At 46.0% G+C, this 18254-nt stretch overlaps 1 pseudogene; it reads right to left on the bottom strand.

Moving 5' to 3' along the window:
- Positions 1-12799: 12799 nt before the first annotated feature.
- Positions 12800-13175, bottom strand: LOC110542548 (large ribosomal subunit protein eL31-like; annotated as a pseudogene).
- Positions 13176-18254: the final 5079 nt, after the last annotated feature.

Below are 18254 nucleotides of genomic sequence, written 5' to 3'. Positions count from 1 at the left end.
TCTCCCCGCCCCCCACTCCCCCGCCCCTTCCCTTCCTCTTCCCCTTAAAGCGGCAACCGATTCTTCCAGGAGCAAGAGGTGGCCCCAGGATCTGTCCGGGACTTCGGGGCGGGGAGGGAGCCTGGCTGGCAGCGCCCGTGCGGGGGCGTCGGAGCGGGAGGGGCAGAGAGCAAATCTAGGGCCTGAAGGTAGCCCCGTGCAGGGCTTTGGTTGGGCTGGGATGGTCGCCTAGTCCTCTCGCTTGGACTGTAGGTATCTGATCTCCCGAAAACTTCCGACTGGCCCCTACCACAGTCCAGGCACTGCCTGGCAAGGGTCGGGGCGGGTCCCTTTGCAACCTCATTTGGTGTGATTCACGCTGCCTTATGCAAATTCCCGGGAATATGTCCAGTCCTAGAGGATGTGACTCCGGCGGGGTGAGGAACCATCTGTAGCCAATGACTTTGAACCCACAACCCCTCTCCAGGGCAAGCTTCCTGGTATGGATCATTGCAGGGTTGAGAGCAATGATAATTGACCTCTGTGACTTTTCCCGGGGATTCTCCTGGTCACAAGCCACTTGATTTTCCCCTTTTCAAGAAAGTTCAATATACAGAAAAAGCGATATATAGACAGATATAAGCATTTATTGCCAACATTCTCGATTTGTTTTCAAGTTATCATTTAGTCACTTTATTTCCAATTACATTTTTTCACCCACACAAAGGAAAATAAACAATTAGCTTACTAGTTTAGTGTAAAGAAAAAAGGAATAGTAGGAAGGGGGACAGTGAAGGAAAACCAAACCAAAACAAAAACCCACCCATAAAAACCAATGCATCTTCCTCAAGATCTTCTTGGGTTCAATCCTACCAGAAAAAAATCACTTGAAAACAAACTGGATTTTCCCTTCCCTTCTCATATCCCACATCCCAAACTGGAGATTCAGTCTCGAGATTGAGGCTGCGAGCGTTCAGTCCTCCTGAGAGCCGGCTTGGCACTGCTGGCGAGCAGCCCCAGGACCTTTGTGCAAGCTAGTCAGGGTCTCTGCCAGCTACTCCCTCAACCCCACAGCCCGAGTTTAGAATCAGTTCCTTTCGCCTTGTGGTTCTTTCTTCTCTTTATGTTGCTCTGCTCGGGACACATGAGAGGTTTCAGCTGTGCTACATCCGCCTGCACTGTGTATATTTATTCTGGAGTTATAGGATAGACAACGTAGTGTTTGTCACAGAGTAGAGACCTTAGCCTCCTGAAACATTACTGACCCCGCACTGACCCAAGACTTTCCTTCCCATTGGTGCGGTGAGCCGTGTGCTGGTTGAAGTGTGGGGTCTTTCTTGAATGTGTTCCCAACCACAGGGCTTTTAATAACTCTTATCTGATAAAAGGATTACACTGCCTCCCATATGGATTCAGCACAATATATTAATTCATTAAAAAGTCTTTTTTCCCCTTGCTTTGTGCAAGCTCCTCCCTTCTCTTTCCCTAGAGAGCAGGAACCATCTCTTAACAAATTTTTATTTCGTTTGCCAGATGATATAGTATATTACATGAAATGAATTTCATTTTTGTCTTTTGGTTTAACTTCTGGTTGTGTGTATTTTTTTTTTTCTTGCTGCGTTAGGTTCAGTGTGGGCAAACTGTAAGCAAGATCTCCACCTTGTGGCCATAATCAGAACATCCTGTAATTAGAGAACTACATTTTATAGTATATGATTAAGTTAAACTTGGAATACTAAATGCCACTGTGGGCCAAGTTATGTCGTGAAGGCAATGGGGCAATTCAAAGTGCTCGGTGCTCGTATTTTAGCAGAAGCTTAGCCGAAGCTAAAATAGCTAAAAAGGCTATCTTAGCAGAAGCTGTGACTGTGTAGCTCCTAATGCTCCATCATGGTGAACTTCGTGAGTCTCTCTCTCTTATTGTTTAATAGTGGCCAGGGCACAAAGCCTGGCCCTTACTGAGTATTCAGCGACAATTCGATGATGAACCTGGAATGCGATGAAATGCTGCAAGTAGCATTATGGAGTTTGTTGGTTTCTTTAAATATCCTGCTGTTACGTGACACAAAGAAACTTTTCTCTGAAGTTCTTAAAAGGAAAGAAAAAAAATACTGGAGAGGCCTCTGTATAATGAATGTGAAGGAAGCAAGCACGTAATTATTAGTTGGGGGAAGCTGACTTTAAAGCCAGCCATCCCAAATTCCAGACTCTTGCTATCCTGTTAAGGGTACTGGTGAAACTGAGGCTTGAAGAACCAGGCTAAGATTTCCTATCTCAGATGATGAGTGCACTTTATTTTTGAGCCTCGGGACTTAACTTAGCCCCAGGACTTAGCATATTGTTTACCAAAACAGGATATATGAGTAAAAGCATTAACTGTTAAAATGCAGAATTGCAGAAAACCAGAGGAATGAGCTAGCAAAAGCAAGCACACACAAATACGGCCCGTAGAGGGGAATGCAGTTTGATTGGCAATGACATTTGATCATTTTAGGCAGTGTTAACAGACCTGCTTCTGTTTCCCTGTTAGCTGATAACCCTCCTAGCTTCTTAGCTTTGATGCCCGAAGACATCATCCCTGCTTTCCCTGAGTCTCTGTGGCAGGGAAACATCATCTGTCTTGACCTCCGGCAGCTGCTTAGGGAAGAGGTGCCACACATCTATCCCCAAATAGGAACATATTTTCTCTTTTAAGACTTCCTTAATATTCCTTGAGCTTACACCTCCAATATATTCAAAGTTGCCTGCAGTCCTGTGTGAACAATGATCAGTCTCGTAGAACTGCACTTTCTGGGCAACAAAGAAGAGGTGAGTGAGCACTGGGAGCCGAGAACGAGGCTTGAAGTTGGAAGACTTTCTGAGTCTGGCTTTTCCATTTTCTGGCTTGTTCCTTGGGCTAGTTTTTATCTTCCCTGCATTTCAATTTCTCAGCTTGAGAAATGAGGATAATAAATCGCACCTAACTTACAGGTTGTTATGCAGCTCAAGTGAAATATTAACGGTAACCATAACAACAGCATTAGCAGGCACTTATTGAGTCCTCACTTATGGGTGTGATGTGGGACTCAGCTCAGCATGGGCTTTATTAACCCATGTAGCCCTCTCAACAAATATTATCACTGTCCTCCGTTGGAGAGATGGCAAAACAGAAGCATAGCCAGAAGTTTACTGGCCTGATGTCACACGGCTGCCAAGTTACAGAGCTGAGGTTCCACTTGTGTATTGTCAATGGCGAATGCCTGCAAAATGATCGCATTAAATCAAAGGTTCAACTCAAACTAAGTTTTGCCTTGAAACATTCTTTGGGGTTGCTACTGAGTGAAATGGTGAAGAGTCTCTCTCTGTCGTCCCGCCTTCAATGTGTACCTTAAGCTCTTTCTTTACAGTGGAATCTGCTTCTTTGGTTGCTCTGATGGCAGGCATTCATCATGTGCCTAGCTCCAGTGAACTCACGCTAAAAGCCCAGAGCCTCCAGAAAGCTTCAGGCAACCCACAGTCATTGCTCCCTCTCCACCTGGCTGCCTCCCTTCTGATTTTTGCTGGATTTTCTGCTGAGTTACATACCCCTCCCAAAGACAGAGATACCCAAGTGCACTTTAAAAAAAAATGTTTCTACAAAAGAAAGAGACGAAGCAGAATGTGGTGGTCCCCACCGGTAGATCCCTCTTTCTGGGAGGTGGAAGCAGGATTGTAAGTTTGAGGCCAGCCTGGGCTGCGTGTTGAGACCCTGTCCTAAGAAACCAATATACCCTTTGAGTAACCGTACAAACGGAAGAGAGAGAAAAGAGGATTCTTGACACTCTGATTCTAAAGTGATTCTATGATGTCAGTGTTGGCCAATACTGTTAACCTTGCACAGCTTTCTAACTCTCTCAGCTACAATTACATTATGGGCTGCTATGTACTATCCCCTCTAGGCTTGTGTATTGAATTCGCAACACTAATGCCATTGTATTAGCTTCAGGGGCCTCTGGAAAAAATGACTGGATCATGGGAATAATGTCCTTGTAAAAAGACCCCGTATCTAGTGCTCTTTTGGTCATATGAAGACCCAGTCAGAAAACTGCTCATATGAATCTGTATTCTCATGTACCTTGCTCTTGGGCTCCTCAGTCTTCAGAAGTGTGATAAATCTGATTTGCTTTTTGAGCTACACAGACTATGATACTTTGCTATAACTGGAATCATGGAAAGTAAAAGAACGGATAAGAGGAAATGACTCCAATTACTTGTTCCAGCTAAATCCCATAGCTGTCTCAGGGAACGACAGGGGACAAGACAGTTTTTAAGTGTACTTAACCTGTGTGTCTGAGTGAACCCCACTTCTAAGAATACACAGTATTCCTGAAAAGAAAGACGTGGTGCAAGCCCTTTCAACCCATGCTACCATGTTTGATTCTCTTTATTCCGGGTGGCTCACTTTTGAACCTGTGTTTGAAGAAGGTGTGTATATTCACTGGCTGGAGACCAGTACAGGGAGGGAATAGGCAAGTTAATTTAGCCATACGCGGCACGTATTTGGATCCTATAAAAGATGATGTAAGACTTCTGGGCTGGGCATTCGGGGTCAGGTTTTCCTTTTCTCTACCTTCTGCATCCTATCTGCCATGACTGAGCAGCATCATATACCTCACCACCTAATCGTAGGCCTGGGATCAAGGAGCCAAGGATGATTGACTGACCCCCGTGAAACTGTGAGCGAAAGGAGCTCTCCCAGTCGCTGCTTAAATTCCCTCAGAGACTTTAGTCACAGCCGTGGAAAAGTAGCCAATTCAAGTGGTGTGGTCCGGATATGGATGGAGGTTCTGGACTCTGGGTAGGCTCTTGTAGGGGAAAGGTGACTTAAGTCCGTACTTTTTAGCAGGGGAGAAAGATGGAAAGAAGCAGAGTTCCTGGTTTTCATTTGCCTGAGTTCAGTGGTACATGACTGCTCTCCCCTGGACTTCTGTGGCATTTGAATTCACTCTGAATTGGAATTGCTTGCAGTCGGAGTTCCTATATGCTATGTGCCCTTACAGGAGAGCAGGTGAACTAGAGAGGGGGGCAGACATTTAAACAGCTTAATCACAGATGGTCTGCTGGAGAGGCTGCACTTTTGTTTTTTGGGAGCATGCGCGCCACAGCCAGGCTGCCCCATCTAAGGAAAATCACCTTACGTCTCTGGGCCTGTTAACTCATCTGTGAAGAGAGGATGTTTCATTTCTGTATAGACGGGATTTTGCCTTCCACAGTTAGTAATTGCTCAATAAGTTTGTATTGTGTGCTAGATCACAGTCTTGGGACTTTCTTTAGAAAGAACATTGGAGCACAGAACAGGGAACAACTGATCCTGCCAGGGAAGTCCAGGAAGGCTTCCCTGAGGAAGCAGATCTTAGGATGGGTCTTGGAGGGCGTGTTAGGACTATTAAGTCCCAGTCTGAGGAGTAAAGGGCCACAGAAAAATCATCAGGTGAGTGCAGTGGCCAGGTACCTACGAGCGCATTGCTGCACCTTTTAGCTCCTCCATTTCTTCATCCTGAAAGCATTTGAGTGAATGAATTTGTTGAGTCCTCTTCTGATGAATGAATCAAGTGCTAAGCCCCTCCCTAGATGGAGAAGTTTGGGATGAGAACTTCACCACCACTCCTGGACGGTCTGTCTCAACCCACCCTGAAGAATGTACCTAACAAACATTTTCTGCTGGAAATAGAGCTCTCCTCAGCTTTGTTGATTTTGACCCTTCCGGCTGCCCAGAGTTTTACCCAGTGCTCAATTAGCGATTCTGCACCTCTCCAGCTTCCCCAGGCCTATGTCTCATCACTCACAGAGACACGGAAGCTTAATTAAGCTTGTAAAGCTTTCTGATTTCCTCCCATGAAAGGTGGCCCATGAGTACCAGGTTTTATTTTGGCGGCTCCTGCCAAGTGTTATTATAAATAGGACTTAGGGCTATGTGGCTGAGCTCTTAGGGTGATAATGTGTCAAGACCAATCGAGGCTGCGGAGAGCAGAGATATTATCATAATGGTTCCATCATCTGCGGTGGGTGTTAATGGAAGTGGACGTGAAAGGGAAAAGGAAGTACTGCAGGCAACAGAGCCGGGATGGCGGCAACTGCCAGTGAAATATCGCAGCTCCTGGGATCTCCATCATAATCATTAACTCTATTAGCCTCGGAGCTATCCTTCTGCCATCTCTCCCAGATCAGGCTTGGCTCAAATAAAAAATGGATGCTTTAACTCCAAATGAAAATATATTCCTTTGCTGCCTTTTAAAATCCATTTATGTTAAAATGATGGCCAGCAGGTAAGTAATTTATAACTGGGGGCTCACTGCAGTGCGGGAGACTGTCCTCAGAGTCCCGCTGCAGCTCTAGTGGGAGTATAAGGGACTCTGGACCCAGGGAAGGATGGTGACTCTGGACTGCAAAGCTGCTGGAAGGGAGATGGGAGGACATGTGAGAACCTGAGGATGCTTGCTTGTGGGGGATAGTGAACACAGAGGGGCTTCCTGTTTCCACAAAGAACTGGGCCCATTTTCCTCGGTCATGCAGCCCTAGTTGAGAAGACACCAGCTTCCTCATCTTCAAGCTTTGGCTGAAAATCATTTTGTGCCTCCTGTGGTAATGACAGTTATTGTGACAATGCTATGAGCCAGTTGCCACCTGGAGCTTCTCTGTATCCAAACTCCTAACTGGGCTGGGAAGACCCAAAGACTTTCTGCCCATCTGTAGCGTCCCTCCAGCTGGAGCTTTGTCCCTCAGGTTTGCCTCTTTGCATCCACTTCCTGCATTCAACAAGGGTTTCTTTTCCCCTATTTTATTTTAAATTATTTATTTATTTTTACTTTATGTGCATTGGTGTGGTGTCTGCATTTGTGTCTGTCCACATGTATGAAGGTGTTAGATCTCCTAGAGCTGGAGTTGCAGACAGTTGTGAGCTGCCATGTGGGTGTGGGATTTGAACCAGGGTCCTCTGGAAAAGCAGCTAGTGTTCTTAACAGCTGAGCCATCCCTTCACCCCCTATTTTACTTTTTTAAAAATTGCACTCATGTGTGTGTGTGTGTGTGTGTGTGTGTGCGCGCGTGCGTGCATGCGCCACAGTTGGAGGTAGGAGGACAACTTTTAGGAGTTGGCCCTCTCCTTCCACTAATTGGGTCTCAGGGATTGAATTTGGGTCATCAGGCTTGTTGGCAGACGTCTTTACCTGCTGAGCCACCTCACAGACGTGAAGTTCCATCACCAGCAATTTTCCCTCATGTATCAGCAGTTCAGTGAGTATCCTGGAGCTCTGAGGCGCTCCTCCCTTCATGCTCTCCATCTACCCTCCTCTCTTCCTCTGCTCTCTCCTTTCTTCTCTGTGGAGACAAAGGAGAAATCTCCTTCTCACAGGTAGAACACATTCACATGGTCCACTCCTCCGTCTCAGCTTCAGATCCAGCTTTCTCCAGGTGTAGGCTTGGGGAACTCATGGGAGATGTTTTGGTGAACAAAATTTGATATTTACAGCACGCACACTTCCTGCCAGAAGGATGCCTAGAGTCTTTAACTCCTGCTTCTCATCCCCATTTAATTGATGGGAAATTTGTGGAGCTAGGCTTGGCTTCCAAGACTGCTACTATGGAACAAAGGAGGAACACCCACTACAGTCTGCTGAAAGCCCCAAGTTATTTTAATCACAACATAGTCTGAGCACCCCTGATCCAAAAATCCCAAATTCAAAAGTGCTACAAGGCCCTAAACATGAGTGCAGACATGACATCACAAATGAAAAATTTCACACCTGATCTCCTGTGATGGGTTGCAGTCAAAACACAGGTGCAGTAAGAACATTGTATAAGTTACCTTCAGGCTAAGCACGTGAAGCATATATGAACATGCATAAAGTGAATTTTGTGTTTAGGCTGGGGCGGGGGTGAGTATTCCCATGACATCTCATGATCGATATATGCACGTGTTCCAAAACCCACAGTGTTTAACACCTGAAATATACATTTTGGATAAGGGGTACAGTATGCAGCTTATATGTCATGGATTCTGGAGGCTCAGAAGCTCCTTGGATAGTCAGCAAAGGGGACTCCCCTACTTGGTCCTGGTGCATTGTCTCCTCCAAGATTGTTTGAAGTTGGTGCTTTGCACCCTGAATCTCTCCTCCCGTGTTGAGGGCTGGAGCCCAGGACTACTCACAGGGAGATAGGGTATGAGAAGGGTGGGCTTTAGGATTAATAGCTTATGACAGGGTTCAGAATGGTTGGCAGGGAAAGGGGGTATGGACTGATAGCTGTGAGGATAGCCCCATCTCTGTTTTGGACCCAGATTGATCTTGGCAAGGATGGAGTAGAAGACTGGCTGTCAGATCCCCCGAGGTTCTGACCTCTTCTCCCTGGAGCCAACTCTGAGTTGTCACAGAAAAGGTGTCCTAGTGGGGTTGGGCATGTTTGCTATGACATGGGGACTGGCTTTGGAGTATCTCCAGCTGCCTTTCATCTCTCCAAAGGAAAAAGTAGGAAAGAAAGCCTGGAGGCCATTTCCTGCTGAGATTAGAGACTGGCTGTGGATCTAGGGACAACCGATCTAAGGAACAGCAAAGGCATGGCTGGGGAATTACGGTAGTGGTACATCCGTATAGTTCTCATATGGTATATTCATATGTATTCATATTGAAGAGACGCCAGCCAGCCCAGGCGTGGCCAGCGTAGCTCTGGCAGGCCTTGCCCTTCTCCCCCATCCCCTCTGCTTTGTTAAAAGCCATTAAATTACTTTCCCAAAGCTAGCCCCTAAGGTCTCTTCCCTTATTTGGCCACTTCCTCTTCTTGAGGCCGACTACCAAGGTCCAGCTATCAAAGTATTGAAGTCCAGCAATCAAAAGCCTCCTTTTGGCCACCCTAATTAACATGCCCAATTAGATTTAAACGCCGCATCCTAACAGGGGATTTCCCCTTTTACCCGTATAAGATGCCATTTGCCTATGGGCCGCATCTGTCTCCTCTCTATTCAGAGGCAGTCCTTTATCAACCTCCCCTACCCCCCAACCCCCACCAGGGACAAATATCCCTTCCCTCCTCTTCCTTGTTCCTGTCCCCTTCTCTCTCATTCTCTATCTCCCGTCTTTGTCTCTTATTCCCTGCCCTTTGTCCCTCTGGGGCAAATAAATCTCCTTTGTGCTGAGAACTTGGTCTTGGGGTGTCTTGTGCCAATACCGGTCCCTTTACATATAATTCATATTCCGTTTTGTTAGTCTGGCTGAAGTTTCAGCCTGCCAAGGTAGGGCAACAAGGGAAGGTGAGTGGCTGCTTTTGATGAAGAGAAAAACAGCCTTCAGAGAGATGTGAGGCAAGTCGTGGGTTCATGGCTAGTTTCCAATAATCCGGCAACAGGAATGCATTTTACCTGAAGTCTACTTCACTGGCTCACAGGATGACTCTCCCACCCACAACCCAGCACCCAGGGAATTTGCTCAGTGCTGCTCACATGTACACCCTCTGTCACCTTCGAGGGTTTTCCATGGCCCCAAATCCTTACCGTCATCCATGAGCCAGCTACATGTGTCTGTTTCATGTATGTTATACCTGCCACAGAAATGCCAGTCATGAGGACCGGAAAAGAAACCAGCTAATTGCTAAAGGGCTGGAACATTCCAAGTCCCACTTTCATTTGATATACTTTCTGTCTTTCTTTTCAGGAAAAATGACTGTGTGTGTGTGTGTGTGTGTGTGTGTGTGTGTGTGTGTGTGTGTGTGTGACACTGGGGGAAAGAGAACAAGACTATTTTGAAATTATTTTCTCCGAGTGCCTGTTTCTATTGGTTACCACAAGAACTAATCAAAGCAGCCAGAGACACAAAGACAACCTGTTTTCTGAGCGAAATGAAAAGGAAGAAAGGAAAGTAAGAAAGAAGGAAAGGAAGAAAAAAAAAAGAAAAACCTAAAGTGACCCCGAGATGCTCAAGAGGAAATGGTAAAAAACAAAGTGTTTCCTTCATTTTCCTGCCTCCGTGCTGGTCCGTGCTGGATCCCCTCATGCCTACCAGGTGAAACCAAGCCTACAGATCAAAGCATGCTATGCACTGTGATCTTTCCCCTTTAGAGGGCCATGGAATTGGGGGCAATGGTGGATCTCCGTGGTTGTTCAGAATCTTCAAGCGTGGTTGGGCGACACAGGAGTTTTCCCACATTGGTTTCCTCCTTTTCAAAATGAGACATTCTCGCTTGTTCACAGGAGTGTTCTGACTCAAATGGGATTATGGGATTAGAAACAGTAAAACAGGTGAGGTACTGGCTCCAGAATATAGTGGTTTTAATCAATATTAAAAGCCCCGGCTGCATAGACAACTGTTATATTTTAACTGTGAGATATAATATTGTATACATTTCACTCCTTTTTATAGAGCATTTTGCATGCACATGGTGTGTGTGTGGTTACACATATTAAGATCAGATGCAGAGTAATAAAGAATGTAACACTTGGAATACCTGCATGTGTGTGACCGTACAATGGGCAAGCATCACACTGGCATCAACAGCAAACTATTGCATTTTGGAAGAACTGGAGCCAAGAGGCACAGACAAGTGCTGTGCTGTGTAAGCAACTCTAAGCAGGAATTGTTGTGTTTGTTTTTGTTGTTGAGACTGGCTTTCACTAGGTAGCCCAGGCTAGCCTTGAACTCAAGGACCCTCCTTTCTCGGCCTTATGAATGATTGGGTTGCAGATGTTGCCATGGCTGTATCAACAGAAGGCTTTCCATTAAGGGCGTAGCCATGATATGTCCCAGGTCGCCATTGATTTATGCTTTTACCTTCCAGGAAGGAGGAATTTGATTGGTCCACGTGGAGACAAAGATTCAAGCCTTTTCCAAGTGACAGAGCAGGTATTGTTAAAAGGAAACTCTGCATGGGACCATCATTCCCCGTGTCGCACTCCCAACATTTTTGTGTTGTTTGATTTTCAAAAGAAAGTATAGCCTTGCATTCCTTTTAAAATAATAATGAAAGCTCCCTGACGGTGAACAAAGCAGGCGGAGCTAGACTGTAAGATCTCAACAAAAAGCATTTTGTGTGTCTTCTACGGGGAGCCAATAAAAATTGAAACCAGGCAGCACGATCCATCATTTATTTGCTGTGTGCTACATGACAGAGTGACACATTGCCTTGGGTCTGAGTAAACGGTGATGGCTCTCCCCATGCCCTGCAATGACAACAGGACTTGCCTTTGTAGTTCCAGTGCTTAGAAGATCCAGCATTTCCATACATTTGCTCAGTTCTGATTGACAGATTAATGAAGGCGGCCATCTGAGAGCTTGATTTGGGTAAAGGAAAGTAAGTAGGTACTAACCCATTTTTTTTTTTCCTGTAGCTAGCTGTTTCGTGTTGATAAAGAATACAGAAAGTAGGCAGAAGATTGCAGTTGGGGGCCAAGGGCAGGCCAAGGAGAGCAAACATCCCATCACCCCGGGGCAGGATGATTTAGGGTTTGCCTGGAATAAGCTCAAAGGCAGACTGCATTTTCTCCGCTGCCTATTTGTGTTTCCCAGGAAAGAGGAGCCCAGCCAGGCAGGGCTGGAGAGGTTGAAGAAAGACTGAGAGGCTGAGAAGTGGAGCCCGGCCATCTGAGAGAGACTAGGAATGCTTTCACCCTTAGCAATGCTTCCTGGCAACGCCTGCCCACAGAGGACTTGTCTGGTGGCCTTCCCTTCTCAGCCATGGAGTCCTTCCCAGGGCCAGTAAATCCTCCTTCTGGCTGTCCAACTGGTTCCTTGTGATTTGTTTTGGTTTGGGGGAAGGAGAATGAAGTTATGTTGCTGGCAAATGGTGAGAAACTCTGTGTGTGAGGCCAGAGGCATGGCCGTCTCTGATAACTGTGATAGCTGACTGTCAATCAAATGGGCAGGGCTTATTACATGTGAAGCAGCTGGTGTCTCCTTACAAGGGCTCTTGGGTGAAATTTACGAGCCCTATGTACAGCAGAGCAAGTAGGATTCAGAGAACTTATGTGAATACCTCAAGTTGGCACAGCTCTACAGTGGGACAACCAGGTACCAACCGGGGAGCAGGACATTTCCAAGTCATCCATACTAACCTCTGCATTTTGGAAAGCCAGGGCACAATGAGCCAAAAGCTTGCATCTCTGTGACATATGCCTGGGACCTATCACAGAACTGCGGTATTAAAATCTTACAGATTGAGAATTAAGGCATCCATCATGTTCCCCCAAAGGCTGTAATAAGACTGTGACAACAATGCTGGGATTTGGATCTGAAATGTCCCTCCAAAGGCTATGAGCTGAGGGCTTTTAAGGGGTGATAGGATCTCACTCAGGGGTTATTCCGATGGCATATTTATAACCGAATGAGGTCCTGGACACCATAGAACAAAGGCTCACACTGGAGGAATTAGGTGTCAGGGGCATGCTTTAGTGAAATTTTTTTTTTGTCTTATCTCCCTCCTCTCCTTATCTCTTGTCTACCAGGAGGTGAGCATCTTTCTTCCACACTTGTTCCCAGCCATGGTTTTTCGCATCTCTAGGGCACAGAAACACGGAATCAAATGAGCATGGACCAAAACCTTTGAGACCATGAGCAAAAATAAACCGTTTCTCTTCTGAGTTGATTTTCTCAGACGTATTGTCACAGTGACAGAAAACTGACTTAAAAGCATAATTTTAATTCAAGCCTTTGAGTTTGTTTTCTTTTATTACTAAATATAAAATCTCAACTATTTTTTGGAGAATTTTGGGATAATTTCATATATGAGTCTATTGGTCTATTGTTTTTTGTTTTGTTTTGTTTTATCTGTTTATTTATTTATTTTTGGAGCAGTTCTGCAAGTTTATTTGACATTCAGTAGGTTAGTGTTCATCCACATTGACCACCTGTGGATTTCTTTAATGTGGTAAAAGGCACGTAAGGTACCAGTGTGTAGGGCTTGTTAGGTGGATCCTCATCTTCATTATGTTTTCTGGACAAACATGCTTAGATGCGATATGGAACATTCCTTATTCCTTTGGCCCCGACAGCTTTATTGAGCCTGGTATGTATGTGCTCATTTGGAGTCCCCATCTCCTTCATGGCAAACTAATGAATTTTTCTGAGTGCCCGGGGAGCAAGCTTCTTGAAGCCCACTCTATGGATGTGCTTGTGAATGTTGATGGTGTATTCTTGGGTCATCACCTCGTTGATGGCACAATGGTCCTTCTTCTCACCACCCTTCTTTGCCAGAACCATTCTGCCATGCCCAAGCAGGGAAAAAGAGTAAGTTTATTGTTAATGGTCAGGAGACCATTGTGAGCAGCCTAAAGTCTATAACTACAAGCTCAGAAAGGAGAGGAGAGCTTTTTCTAAGACCTAGGTGGAAAACATCTTCCTTCCTTTCTTCTTTCCTTCCTTCTGCCCCTGCTGGTCCCTCTCTCTCCCTCTGTCTATCTTCTAGATACTGAACTTGCTAAGTAGCCAAGGATGTCCTTGAAACCCCAGTCTCCTGCATACACCTCCCACAGGCTGGGATTATGGGAGTGTGCCAGCATGTATTGTTTAGGTAGTGTTTGGGGATTGACCCCAGGGCTTCAAGCATGTCAGTAGAGGAGCACTTGGCTGAAAGACATCCTCAGTCCTAAATCATTTTCTTTCTTCAGTCTCAGACTCAGGGTGCCCTCTTCTCTGGAGTTGCTGAAGCAGGAAAAGAGGCTGACTGGTTTTATTAGAATTAAAAATACTGTGAATTTGTGTGCTAACTGCCTCTGGCCATAACAGGAATAAAAATGACATTGCTCTGGATGATACCATGCACTAATTAAACCAGCAGAGACAGGAACAACAGAAATACAATAGCAACAGAAATGAGAGTGCTGGGTCTCAGCACACTCCCCTAGCAGGATGGTTGAATTTAAATTTCCATTATTTTGAGTGAATGGGGCCCCAAGGAATCATATAGGGATGGCATTTTATGTGATTTCAGGAAAGTCCCTCTTGTAGCAAGGGAGCTTTTATGAAACTCTGCTGTGCATTGTTGAAAAAGAAAAGTTCCAAATACATGCATTCCTAGAAAAAAGTCCAGGTAGGTACATACCTAAACGCTAATAGCAGATTACAGGAGGAAACACACTTGAAGAGAAAGGACATTTTTTTTCTTTAAGAAATAAAAAAATAATAGTATTTCTAAAGTCATTAGTTTTTATATGCAGTAGTTATTTTAAAAAATATTTCTATTAGCATGTTACTTATGCATAAAGATGGGATTCATTGTGACATTTTTTCATACACTCACATGTTGTATTTTAATCATAAAACCCTGGTACCCTCTCTTACTCCTCCCAATCTTCTGCCTTCTGCCATCCAGCTCTCTTTCTGTGTGTGTGTGTGTGTGTGTGTGTGTGTGTGTATGTGTGTGTGTGTATAGAGAGAAAGAGAGAGAGAGAGAGGGAGAGAGAGAGAGAGAGAGAGAGAGAGAGACAGAAAGAGAGCATTATCAGAGTATGGGTGAGAGTCTATTTACAGGGACATGAATACCTTGCCAGTGGCTAGACCACTGTAGAAAATCTCTCTGTCTCCACCATCAACCTTTAATTATATAAATCCCTAGACAGAGACAGGCCCATGAGTCTCTCCCTCTCCTGATTAGCCTGATCTTGGGGGGATTTTGGCACCAGCTCTTTTTGAGCAGACTGGACCAATCATGCGATGGCTTTATTCTGGAATGGTTCATGCTTCACGGCAATAGATTATCAGAAGGGAGAAGAGACAGTGACTCTTGAGAAGCAGGATGGTGGATGTGGAGTGCTTGCCTAGGTGCTGCGATCCCTCATCCAAATCCCAGCTCTGCACAAAGCTAACACGGTGCCTCACATCCATAATCTTAGCATGCTGGAAGTAGTTAAAGGTCGTTCTTGGCTGCAGAATGAGTTCAAGACCAGCCTGAGAAACATGAGATCCTGTAAGAGCTTCTGCTCCCACTACCCTTCATGAAAACTATTCAGAAGCTTCAGTATGTGAGCCTGGGTAATAACTGCAGAGATGAGAAACGAAAGAAGAGGGTGTGAGCCTACGTGAAAGACTTGACTCCAGGTATCATCCGAAGTGACTTAGTAACCTCTGATATGGTCTGAGAGTAGCCTAGTGGCTGATGCTGGACCATAGAGGGACCCAAAGAATCAGGATTTGGCTACAAGGGATTAGAATATTCACAGGAATTTCATGTTGGGAAAAGGAAAAGGCTGAAGTCGGATGCCAACCAGAGTGAGAACTGGCCCTGGAAAAGACTTCACACCTTTCTGACCTTTTGTCAGACCACTTTGAAGGTGAGAACAGACCAGAGACGACAGTGCTGGGTGGGGCTACACCTTGACGAAGGCTGCCCAGTTATGCTCAGTTGCCCTCTATTTAAACCTGAGCCTCATGCTAGAAACCTGCAATCGGGCCTGGGGGAGGGAGGTCACTGGGCCTCTCTGATCCTCATACCAGTGTGGCCACATCAAATACATCAAATACATCTTTCCCTGCTTTTCACTGTTACCTGTCTGTTTAACTGGTCCATGAAGGTGGGCCGAGCCTAGTTTGTTGGGGGGTGGGGCAGAGCCTAGTCTCTAACAACTCCAGTAGCAATCTCATTAGTTCCTCTACAAACTCGAGAGAGATGTCCATATTGTGTCAGCAAGCACAGCAGAGTTGCCTTCTTCAAACTTGCATGATCCTTGGAAGACTCTAACACGGGGATCACCACTTTCCCATAGATCTTTTCTGTTTCCAAGCCGCACTTGTAAAAATCTCCTACAGCAACTGCATCAAATCCAATGTTACTGGCATCTGTTATTGGGATGGCTCAGCCCTGGAGGGAAGGATAGGTGACTTCTTTGGCACCCACCCTAGACTCCCACAGTGATGCCCAAGTGGGTCTTGGATTTTAGTAATGTTGTGTTTTTGTTTTTGTTTTCTGCCTGTCTGCTCAGAAGTTCCAACGTCCCAACGAGGCAGTCCACCTCCCACACCGTCCTCTGGGAGAGGAGCTTTTAACAATCAGAGGAGCAACTGTTGACTCAGGCTTTGTTTGCTTGCATTTAATAAATGCAGGCTCTTAGCTTAACAGGCCAGTTATTGTGCATCATCAAATGGCAAATTAAATCCCAAGGACTCTGCTTGAGATAGAGCAGAGGTGGAACCAAATCGGCCTCTTGTTCCTAATGTGCAGTAAGCATTGTATTTAGCTCAAGTAACTATCTTGCTAAACCCCGGAGCCAGCTAAATGGAAGTGAAGAATGAGTGCTGGCAGCTGGGAAGGGTTGGATCAGTCAGTGCTGAGAGAGCCTCCCTTAGCAGACACTCCCACCTGCCCGGATGCCTGTGCCGCCTCAGAGAGCTTGGCTGGATTAACAATAGTTCATCATCCGGGGACAGAGCCAGTTATCATCCTTGCTTCAAGTACCTTCCCCTTGGGTATAAACGTATAGCCACGGTTTCAGTGACAACCACTGTTCTCTGTGCTTATGGTGTGACAGGTGCTTTGAGTGAGTAATCTCCAGTCCTGATTTGCAGACAGAGAAGCCGGCCTAGCGTGGTCAGACAGTCTGCCCAAGGTCATGGATGTGGGTTAATTGGCAGAGCTGGGATTCAAATGCAGGACGCTGAGTGCTAAAGCTATCCTGCCTCTAGCTGCAGAGACCCTGAAGCCTTGAACATGAGAGTTTGGGGTGATATACAGGGAGGGTCTGTCCTTGACTTCTTGATTTACTGGCTGATAACCTGAGCTGTTTGTTTTACTCCCCTGTTAAGCCCTGGGTTTGCCTCACCACACTTATTTGTGGCTCCTCATGGCTGCTGAGGAGAGCCATTCCATCCTGTGTCTGTGATTCTCTGCCTGATTCATCCCTGTGTATCCAGCAGGAGAGATTAGCATCACGCTCTGAAGAGAAAGAGCGAATTTCCTAAGGAGTCCTATCCTGTTGGTTCCACAACCTCTGAAAACTCTCCCGTCCCTCTTTGTGAGCTCATCTAACTCCCTTAAGTTCAGGCCCTTGACTTAACTGAGACCCAGAGGCTGGTGAAGAAACCCAAGGGCATGAACAGGACTGCCTGTTCCACATGGCCTGATGATGATGGCCAGTTCACATGGTTTAGACATGCTAGTGGAGACACACCAGAGTCTGTTTGGAAGCCAGGAGTCCATTTGTGCTGTTCGTTACATATTCCTGTTTGGCTCTTAGGCCCAGTGAAGCTACAAAGCACAGGGTCTGTGATGTCACATGAAACATCTTGGAGGCCCAGGACAGTACAGGAAGAAGAACCCTGAGAGCCCCCAGGATGGTCCTAGTGTTAGCACCGGAAGTTCTGTGTATGGAAACCTCTATGCCCCGTGGGACAGTTGCTGCCTTCTTTTGAGTGCCTGCCTTTCAGACAGTGAACCTCCTTTCTAAGTACCCATTGTGTGCCAGGGCTGAGAGAACCACAAAGGGCAAAGAATGGTCCCTGTGCCCCTTTCAGCAACAGTAGATCATTCACTCAAGCATGAGTCCTATGACTTCTGATGAAACTCAGTGCTGCTGGGAGGCTAGCTGATTAAGCTAGGTGTTGGTCTCAATGGAAGCTACGTAGTGAAAGTCTGTTGTAGCCAGGGAGGTTAAAAAAAGCCTCCATGGGGCTGTCAAGGAACAGAGGTCTTGAGGAAGGAGAGGGGCAGACACTCAAGGGAAGATTTGGGAGGGATTAGGTTGTTAAAGCTGAAGGGTCAAAAGCAAGGCCCTGAATGAAAACAAATAAGCCATGTTTTGGGGGGCATAAGGAAGGCTAAAGGGGAGAGAAAAGAGAAAGGGAGGGATGAGTAGAGAGAAGCATGTAGGGGTTTCTGATAGTGGACTGTCTTGATATCTCCACTAGGAATGCCCTTGGGAAATACCACTCAGGAAAAGAAACAAAGGTCCTTCGAAGTCAGGTAGGAATGGATAATACACTCCATGGGCTGAGTCGGGAACCTCTGGTGAAGACTCGAATGTGAAACGCCCTCCACAGTTTCACGTGTTTGAACAGTTGGTCCTTGGCTGGTGGCCCTACTTTTGGGAGACTGTCAAACATTTTGGTCACAGTATCCAGCTGGTAGAAGTAGGACTTTGTAGGGTATGAGGGTTGTGGGCCAGCTTTGCTTCTGGTCCTGGGGTCTCAGCTTTCTGATGGTTGAGAGGATGTAACCAATAGTCTCAAGTTACCATTGCCACATCAGGGAGCAGGGCCACTGTAGTGCCTTTCATGCCACAAGGGGCTGTGTATCCTGAGCCCTGTGCTGGAGAAGATTCTTTCTCCTTGAAGTTGGGGGAGGGTGCG

Source organism: Meriones unguiculatus, chromosome 18 (assembly GCF_030254825.1).
Source record: "Meriones unguiculatus strain TT.TT164.6M chromosome 18, Bangor_MerUng_6.1, whole genome shotgun sequence".
Classification (NCBI taxonomy): domain Eukaryota; kingdom Metazoa; phylum Chordata; class Mammalia; order Rodentia; family Muridae; genus Meriones; species Meriones unguiculatus.
This window is presented reverse-complemented; position numbering and strand designations above follow the sequence as displayed.